General features: G+C 40.5%; 1 long non-coding RNA gene across 2 annotated transcripts in view; it reads left to right on the forward strand.

Moving 5' to 3' along the window:
* Positions 1 to 9,526, forward strand: part of LOC117085410 — a 67,068-nt gene that overhangs the window by 35,179 nt on the left and 22,363 nt on the right. The gene's annotated exons all lie outside the window — the stretch shown is intronic.

The raw sequence follows: 9,526 nt of genomic DNA on the forward strand, positions 1-9,526 counted from the left end.
GTCTTGGCCTCCCAAAGTGCTGGGATTACAGGCATGAGCCACCACACCGGCCGACTGTTACAGCTCTTAAAGACAGTGCCTCTGGAGTTGTTAGTTCTTCCCCGTGGGTTCATGGTCTCACTGCCTTCAGGAGTGAAGCTGCAGACTTTCCTGGTGAGTGTTACACCTCATAAGGGCAACATGAGCCCACAGAGTGAGCAGCAGCAAAATTTATTGCAGAGAGCAAAACAACAATACTCCAACACTGTTCAAGTGGACCCCACTGGGTTGTGGCAGACTGGCTGGGGCAGCCTGCTTTTATTCCCTTATCTGGCCCCACCCAATCCTGCTGAGTGGTCCATTTTACAGAGAGCTGATTGGTCCACTTTACAGAGCGCTGATTAGTCTGCTTTACAGAGCGCTGATTGTTCGTTTTGATAGAGTGCTGATTGGTACCTTTACAATCCTTGAGCTAGACACAGAGTCACAAGGTGCTAGTTAGCTAGATACAGAGTTAGCTAGATACAGAGTACCAATTGGTGCCTTTACAAACCTTGAGCTAGACACAGAGTACTGATTGGTGTATTTACAAACCTTGAGCTAGACACTGAGTGCTGATTGGTGCATTTACAGTCCTTGAGCTAGACACAGAGTCAGAGTGCTAGTCCTCCAAGTCTCCACTAGGTTAGCTAGATACATAGTACCAATTGGTGTATTCACAAACACTGAGCTAGACACAGAGTGCTGATTGGTGCACATAGGATCCTCTGGCTAGATATAAAAGTTCTCCAAGATCCGATCCAGTTCAGGAGCCCAGCTGGCTTCACCCAGTGGATCCTGCACCAGGGCGGCAGGCGGAGCTGCCCTCCAGTCCCGAGTGGCACCTGCACTCTTCAGACCTTGGGCTGTCAATGAGACCAGGTACCACGGAGCAGGGGACTGTGCCTGTGGCGGGAGGCTCAGGCCGCGGGGGAGCCCACCACAGTGGGAGGAGCTCAAACATGGCGGGCTGCAGGTCCCAGAGACCTGCCCCGCAGGGAGGCAGCTAGGGCCTGGCCAGACTTTGAGTGCCTTGCCGGCGGGCCAGGCACTGCTGGGGGACCGGGCACAACCTGCGCAGCTGCTGGCCCAGGCAGGTGCTAAGCCCCTCACTGCCCTGGGCCAGCGGTGCCAGCCGGCCACTGCGTGTGCGGGACCCGCTGCCCCCACGCCCTCCAGAACTCACACCTGCCGGTGAGCGCAGCGGACAGCCGGGGTTCCCCCCTGCGCCTGTCCCTCCACACCACCTGGCAAGCAGAGGGAGGGAGCTCCAGCCTCAGCCAGCCCAGAGAGGGGCTCCCATGGTGCTGCGGCAGGCTGAAGGACACCTCAAGCGCTGCCAGAGTGGATGCTGAGGCCGAGGAGGCGCTGAGAGTGAGGGCTGCTAGCACTTTGTCACCTATCAAAACTACTGGAAGAAATGCTTCACAGCATAATTTTTCTGGGAGAAACACTTGACAACATTAGACTGGGCAAAATTTTTTTAAGACCTCAAAGCACAGGCAGCAAAAGCAAAAATGGGAAAACGGGATTATATCAAATGAAAAAGCTTTCATACAGCGAATAAAACAAGAGTGAAAATAAAACCTACAGGATAGGAGAAAATATTTGTAAACTATACATGTGACATGGAGCTAATACCCGGTATATAAAGGAAGCTCAAACAACAGCAAAAAATAATAATAATAATAATCCAATTTAAAAGTGGGCAGAAGACCTCAATAGACTTTGAAGACAAGCAAATGGCCAACAGGTATATTTAAAAAATGCTGAATGTCATTAATCGTTTATGCTAAATACAAATGAAAACCACAACAAAATACCACCTCATTCTAGTTAGAATGGCCATTATCAAAAAAGACAAAAGAAAACTATTGGCAAGGATGTGGAGAAAAGGGAACACTTACACATGGTTTTTGGGATTGTAAATTAGTATAGCAATTATGAAACACAGTAGGAAATTTCCTCAAAATATTAAAAACAAAACTACCCTATTATCGAGCAATCCCCCTACTAGGGATATATCCAACAGAAATACACATGTTGAAAACGTATCTGCACTCCCATGTTTATTACAGCACTATTTACAATAGCTAAGATATGGAATCAAATTAGTGTCCAACAATGGATAAACACGTAAAGAAAATGTGGTAAATATACACAATGAAATAGTTTTCAGCCATAAAAGAAAATGAAACCCTGTCATTTGGGCAACATGGATGAACCTGGAGGATATAATTTTATGTGAAAAAGTCAAACACAGAAAAACAAATAGGAAAGTTGATGTTGTAGAAACAGGAAGTGGAACAGTAATTACCAGAGACTGAGTGGGGAGGGGAGGGAGGAAAGAAACATGGAAGAGGTAGGTCAACAGGTACGAAGTTGCAATTAGATAGAAGGAATAAGTTCTAGTGTTCCGTTGCACAATAGGGTGACTATGCTTAACAACAATGTATTGTATAATACAAAATATCTAGAAGAGAGGCTTGTGAATGTTCTCACCACAAAAAAAGATAAATACATGAGATGATGGAAATGGTAGCTGCCCTAATTTGATCATTATATAACATGAATGTGTATTGAAACATCAAATTGTATCCCATAAATATGTACAATTATGTGTCAATTAAAATTTTTTTAATATTGGAAAAAAGAAAAGTATGATATTCACATTACTTTTGGTGGATTATCCTAAAAATAATCAAAGAGTAGTTATGTATTTGCATATTTGTTCGTGAATGTCTCAGTTTTAGGCCTTACAGGTATTTATTAATATTAATATGCTATTTTGTGTTCAACTCTTAACTGTTGATCATAAGGCAGATCCTTAGAATCTTGGCCACATCCAGCAAGGGCACAGATAAATTGTCTAGGGGAGCTTGCAAACATGGTGATACCACATTAGGGTTTAAGGCTTTCCTAATCCTTCTACAAAATTTACCTTACTGAAAAATCGGTAAATCATTGTGAGGTTTTTCATGTTTGGCCAGAGAATGAATTGAATTTTCAGACAAACTTGGCATTCCAGTTGGAGAACTTATTAGAATTAAAGTTTGACTAATCATTCTGGCTAATTGTATAGTTCACTTACTTTCAACTCTTGAGCCTTTTCTAGAATAGGGAATATTGTCATTCTAATAAATAAATAAATATCGAGTACCTCCTTTGTGACAGGTTCACACCAGGCACCAGAAATCCTGCAGTGAAGAAGCCAAGCCAAGTGTCTTTACACAAGGTGTTTACATCCTGCTGGGGGGAAACAGACTACTTACATAACCCTGAGAAAATCAGTAAACACCAAAGTATACAAGATAATCAAGGAGCATGAAAAATGCACTAACAAAAATAAGAAGAGCGATGAGATGGAGTAAGTGGGGGAAGACACTTCAAACAGTCATCAGGGAAGGCATCTCTGAGGAGGGAAAGAGTAGAATAGCTGAACAACTGGGGGAAAGGCATTCCAGGCATTGGGTTAAAGCAGAGTTAGTGAGGTGGAAGAGACTAGGGGATGGAACAAGAGAGCGAGGAAAGGACTAGATCCATCCATCTTAGTGGGCTAGGAAGCCACTGAAGAGTTCTGAGCAGGAAAAAGACATGATTTCTGTTTTTAAAATTTCACTTTGACTTCTCTGTAAAATCCACTGTAGTGAGAAGAAGAGAGACCAGTTGAGAGGCTATAGCAACAGATCAAGTAAAGATGAGGTAGGGAGTAGAGACAGAGAAAGGTGACAGAACTTAGAATTTGTTGAAAGGTTTAGCCAAAAGGAGTTGCTGGTGTACTGGATGAGGGTTATGAGAGAAAGGAAAGGCACAAGGATGATTCCTAGGTTTTTGGCTCGAGTCACTGAATAAATCATTGTGCTGTTTATTAAACTGTAGAAGTCTGGAGGCTTAACTGGTTTGGGAACAAGAGTTGAGTTTTGAATACATCAGGCTTCAGATGCCTGTTAGATATCCTGTAGCAATATAGAATTGCTACAACAGGCAGTTGGCTGCGTGAACGTGGAATTCTGGGAGAGGTTGAGGCTGCAGATTTAAATGTGGAAGTCATCAGCATATATCTGGTATGTAAGGCAAAGGTGAAATCACATGGGAAGTAAGTTTACAGAGAGAATACAAAAGAGGCAAAAACTGAGCTCTGGGGTCCCGCAAGGTTTACAGGTCAGGTAAAAGAGGAGCTAGCCAAAGAGACAGGAAGAAATAGCTGCTGAGGTAGTAGAAAGGCCAGGTGCATGTGGCAATTTGTAAAACATGTAAAAAACGTGTTTTATGAAGAAAGGGTCATCAGCTTTTTGAGAGACTTTAAGAAATATCAGTAGTAAGTCCCAAATTGATCACATGCCTTGCATAATTTAGGAAAAGACAGTCTGTGTGCCTTAGTATTATACGTACAAACACATACAGCTAATGTTTTGGGAGGCTGAGCAAAGAATTAAGGCCTCAAGATCACGCTTTGGATAAAGAATATTTTAGGCTTTGTATAACCACTGAAACTTTTGAATTTTGCCTTGCTTATGAGTATAAACTTTATGCCCATGAGAATGTTGAAATATGCCCTCATCTCCGACTGTAGAAAGAGGATCCTCTTCTTATTCCCCTCACACTTTTCTTTAGTAGCCCAGGCCCTCCCTTGTGCTTCCTGACCACAATACCTTTTCCCAGAGAATGGATTCCCGAGCAACACTCTGAGGCTGAGAGTAGCACACAGTTGGTTCACAGGGAGTGATCTTCAAAGTTACGATGGTACATAGTATTCCCAGACCTAGCAAATAAACATACGGGATACCTATGCAATATTTGGGACATACTTATATAAAAAATTATGAATTGTTTACCTAGAATTCAAATTTAACCGAGAGTATTGTCTTGTGTCTGTGTCCCTACCTGTAAAGAACTGAAAAGGGCAGGGTGGAGGGAGAAAATTATCTTCTCTATGTCAGCAACTGAGGCCTCAGCTGATCCTAGGGGTGCCTTGAAGCTGGTTTGGCCCTTCATATTGATTAAAAATCATGGCAAGGAGGTCAGGCCATTGTATTTCTGAATCAGCTAGTTATTGGCCTCAGGGTACCCTGGGAATGAATGTAACCTTGGCGGTTGCCTAAGGGTAAGAGGCACAGCCTTGAGCAGCTGCACGTTCAGCAGCTGAGTTATGAGAACTGAAGAGGGAATCTGGACCAAGCATCAGGGTATCTTAGATTTAAATGCTAACTTCTTAGAAGCCATTCATTTCCTATTAATAACTGTATCTAATTAGTTAAGGCAGCTAAATATATTCTGAATGCTTTAAGTGCTACATTAAAACTAAAAAGGACTGTTCAAAAGTAAGGTGGCAGTACTTATTACAGTAGTCCAGCTCTGCCCCTGTGGGATATATAGAGCATATTTTTTTAATTTCGTCTTCTCATCTCGACTACAAGCTTCTTGAGGGAAGAAACCAGGTCTTATTTATCTCTGCACCCATCACTTGGGGCATATTTGGCATGTAGTAGGTACTCAAGCAATGTCTATGGAAAACGGAATAACTAAGCAAACCATCCAAATGGAAACTAACAACAGTTAGACCTACCCTCCGCGAAGGTGGAGGGAAAGTGATATTAGGCCTCAAAATCAAGGTGTGACATCATTTTTATTTTTCCTCTTATTTTCTTAAGCAAAGCAAAACTGGTTCTACACTCCTTGGCCTTTGAGTCTATGTTTTAGGTAATTAATAAATCTTGACCAATCTCTGAACCATTCGGTTCACTAGATGTTCTTCACTCAGTCACTGAGTGCATTATTGTTTGGATGCATGAGTCATGACATGTTTTAAAGAGCTAAGGAGACATAGATCCTTTCCCACTTGGGTCCCTTTAGGAACCTTTGGAACCTTCTGAAAACTTTGAGGGTCTTCTTCCTAAGGGGAAGAAGACTTTCTACACTCTGGTGAGAAGAACAAGAGGCTTCTATTTCTCTCTTAACCTGAAACCTCGCCTCTTATGAATGTTTCCTTCTATTAACCCTTGAGTGAATCACACTTATGCTTAATGATAGTCCTCTGATGGACATGCTTTCTCTCTTAGAATGAGTGTTAACTGAAGTAGTCTCCAGATTCCCTAAAGCCAGACTAGTGATCCCAAATTTTAACCACACTGGATCTTGCCTGCACATCCTGCCTCTGGCTGCACACCCACCTTTACGCCCACGGCATGAAGCTGTGACCACAGAGGCAGAAACTTGCAGGGTGGTCTTCTGAGCACACCCTAGGGGAAAGAGACATGAAATATTTATTGACTGCAGGCCAATGTTACAGGAACGCTGGCTGAAACCACTGCAAGGGTGCCTCTATAACAACCAAAGTAGACACAGCAACATTTGCCAACACCCTTAAATGTCCTGGGGGAGGTTTGTTTGCACTAATCCTAGCAGTCCAAAAAGCAGCAGCTGTTCTCAAAGGAAGTCTGATATATATAATCCTTTATTTAAGACCAACAGTGGGAGGTGGTATTTAATAAAAAAGGTGCTAAATTGTTAACAATGTTCTTGCTTCCGGCAAACAGGTAGAAAAAGAACTGAAATGTTAAGCAATACTCAGAACCATATTTAATAATACATCTTGATTTTTTAATTCATGCAAATGTTTCTGTGCTATAGACATCTTTGTCTTGGGAAATAAATTTGGGAAGCACAGGTCAGTTTTTTTCCAATTTCTGAGCAATCCTGAAATCAGATCGTATTGCTTTTCCAATCCCAGCTGTAAGGTAAATGTTTGTTATAGCAGATAGAATTAGAAAAGCCTACACACAATTTTCTTACGTTCTATTGGATCCCTTATTATCTTAAAATAAGCATAGAAATATCTTGCATCTTTGATAACATCCTGTAGGTTAATAATCAATTTAAAAATGCTATAAATTCCCAAAAGGAGCATCAAAGAAACTTGAGAGTTACTTCCAAAACATGTAATGTAAACTACAGCTTAAGCTTTTGGGTCTATCCTGGTAAACAGTGACCCAACATATTAAATTCCTTTGGCAAGAATAAGTGTCATTTTTATCCTACCAAGAACTGAATATCACATTCTAAAGCTATGGTTCACTTCCCTCATATTATCAGCAAGAAGGTAAATTTCCCTCAAACCAATATGTTTAACTCTATTGCCAGAACCCCAGCATAATGCCAGGTATAAGGGGTTAAATGAACACTGAATGCTTTTATTAGAAACTTATTAGTTGTTTCTCCCACTCTGTAGGTTGCCTGTTCACTCTGATGGTAGTTTCTTTTGCTGTGCAGAGGCTCTTTAGTTTAATTAGATCCAATTTGTCAATTTTGGCTTTTGTTGCCATTGCTTTTGGTGTTTTAGACATGAAGTCGTTGCCCATGCCTGTGTCCTGAATGGTATTGCCTAGGTTTACTTCTAGGGTTTTTATGGTTTTAGGTCTGACAATTAAGTTTTTAATCCATCTTGAATTAATTTTTGTATATGGTGTAAGGAAGGGATCCAGTTTCAGCTTTCTGCATATGACTAGCCAGTTTTCCCAGCACCATTTATTAAATAGGGAATCTTTTTTTCCCTATTTCTTGTTTTTTTAAGGTTTGTCAAGGATCAGATGGTTGTAGATGTGTGGTACTATTTCTGAGGGCTCTGTTCTGTTCCATTGGTCTATATCTCTGTTTTGGTACCAGTACCATGCTTTTTGCAATCTAACCATCTGCCAAAGGGCTAATATCCAGAATCTACAAAGAACATAAACAAATTTACAAGAAAAAATCAAACAACCCCATACAAAAATGGGCAAAGGATATGAACAGACACTTCTCAAAAGAAGACATTTATGCAGCCAACAAAAACATGAAAAAATGCTCATCATCACTGGCCATCAGAGAAATGCAAATCAAAACCACAATGAGATACCATCTCACACCAGTTAGAATGGCGACCATTAACAAGTCAGGAAACAACAGGTGCTGGAGAGGATATGGAGAAGTAGGAACACTTTTACACTGTTGGTGGGAATGTAAACTAGTTCAACCATTGTGGAAGACAGTGTGGTAATTCCTCAAGGATCTAGAACTAGAAATACCATTTGACCCAGCCATCCCATTAATGGGTATATATCCAAATGATTATAAATCATGCTGCTAAAAAGACACACGCACATGTATGTTTATTGCAGCACTATTCACAATAGCAAAGACTCGGAACCAACCCAAATGTCCACCAATGATAGACTGGATTAAGAAAAAGTGGCACATACACACCATGGAATATTATGCAGCCATAAAAAATGATGAGTTTATGTCCTTTTTAGGGACATGGATGAAGCTGGAAACCACCATCTGAGCAAACTATCGCAAGGACAGAAAATCCAACACTGCATATTCTCACTCATAGGTGGGAGTTAAACAGTGAGAACACTTGGACACAAGGTGGGGAACACCACACACCAGGGCCTGTCGTGGGGTAGTGGGAGGGGGGAAGAATAGCATTAGGAGATATACCTAATGTAAATGATGAGTTAATGAGTGCAGCAGCACACCAACATGACAAATATATACATATGTAACAAACCTGCACGTTGTGCACATGTACCCTAGAACTTAAAGTATATATATATATTAAAAAAAAAGAAATCATCTATAAAGTGCAAAAAAAAAAAAGAAGAAGAAGAAAGAAGGAAAAGAAAGAGAGAAAATGCACGGTAAGAACAAACTTTAGGAAAGAGTCTTCTAATACCATGGCCAGGTACTGCCTATTTTGATTGGTCCTCAAAAGCTCAGTTATTCCTTATTTTCCTCAACTATATAGTAGGAATATAGTATAGTATCTGCATGATGGAAGGTTATGAGGATCAAATAAATTAATACCAAACAAAAAAAACTTATTAGTGATTTCTGCCATAAATTATTAGCAATCAAGAAATCATTATTCTTTTCATTTGCTTGGCTCCTTTGGACCTTGGAGTTTTGCTAAACTGAGTTGATTTTGTATCATTAAACATTAAACTCCCTTGACTAGTAGCGAAATCTTGTGATTTCTGCTCTGCACCAGCGAGGTGGGATGCGTGTGTATTTTTTTCATTTGTTCGCTTGCTCACTAAATGGTAAAGGCTGAGAATCTTAGGCAACATGATATCTAAAGTGAAAACAAACTCTCTGTCAGAGCTGATCTGCTGTTTTACACAGTGATACAACTAATGTGGCAACATAAATAAATGGGCATGACTTTTCCTCCTAATCCTAACTTACAGGAACTTCAGATCTCAGATAAAATTTATGGTAATTATTGCCATAATTGTTATCCTTTCATTACTTAAACAGAAAACATATTTTTTCTCCCCTTTGAAATTCATCTTTTATGCAAAAAGGAAAAACAAGAATTGACTGAGAACACATGCTTTTACACTATTTTCTGTTTCCAAAATTGAAACTCATTCTCTCACATGCTCCATTAAGATGGTGACTGTTAGAGAAGTCTTTGTATATTCACCTTGTACAATTAATATTCTAGTATATAGGTATGCTTAATCTA

The sequence above is a fragment of the Trachypithecus francoisi genome, unplaced genomic scaffold (assembly GCF_009764315.1).
Source record: "Trachypithecus francoisi isolate TF-2019V2 unplaced genomic scaffold, Tfra_2.0 Lachesis_group1, whole genome shotgun sequence".
Lineage (NCBI taxonomy): Eukaryota > Metazoa > Chordata > Mammalia > Primates > Cercopithecidae > Trachypithecus > Trachypithecus francoisi.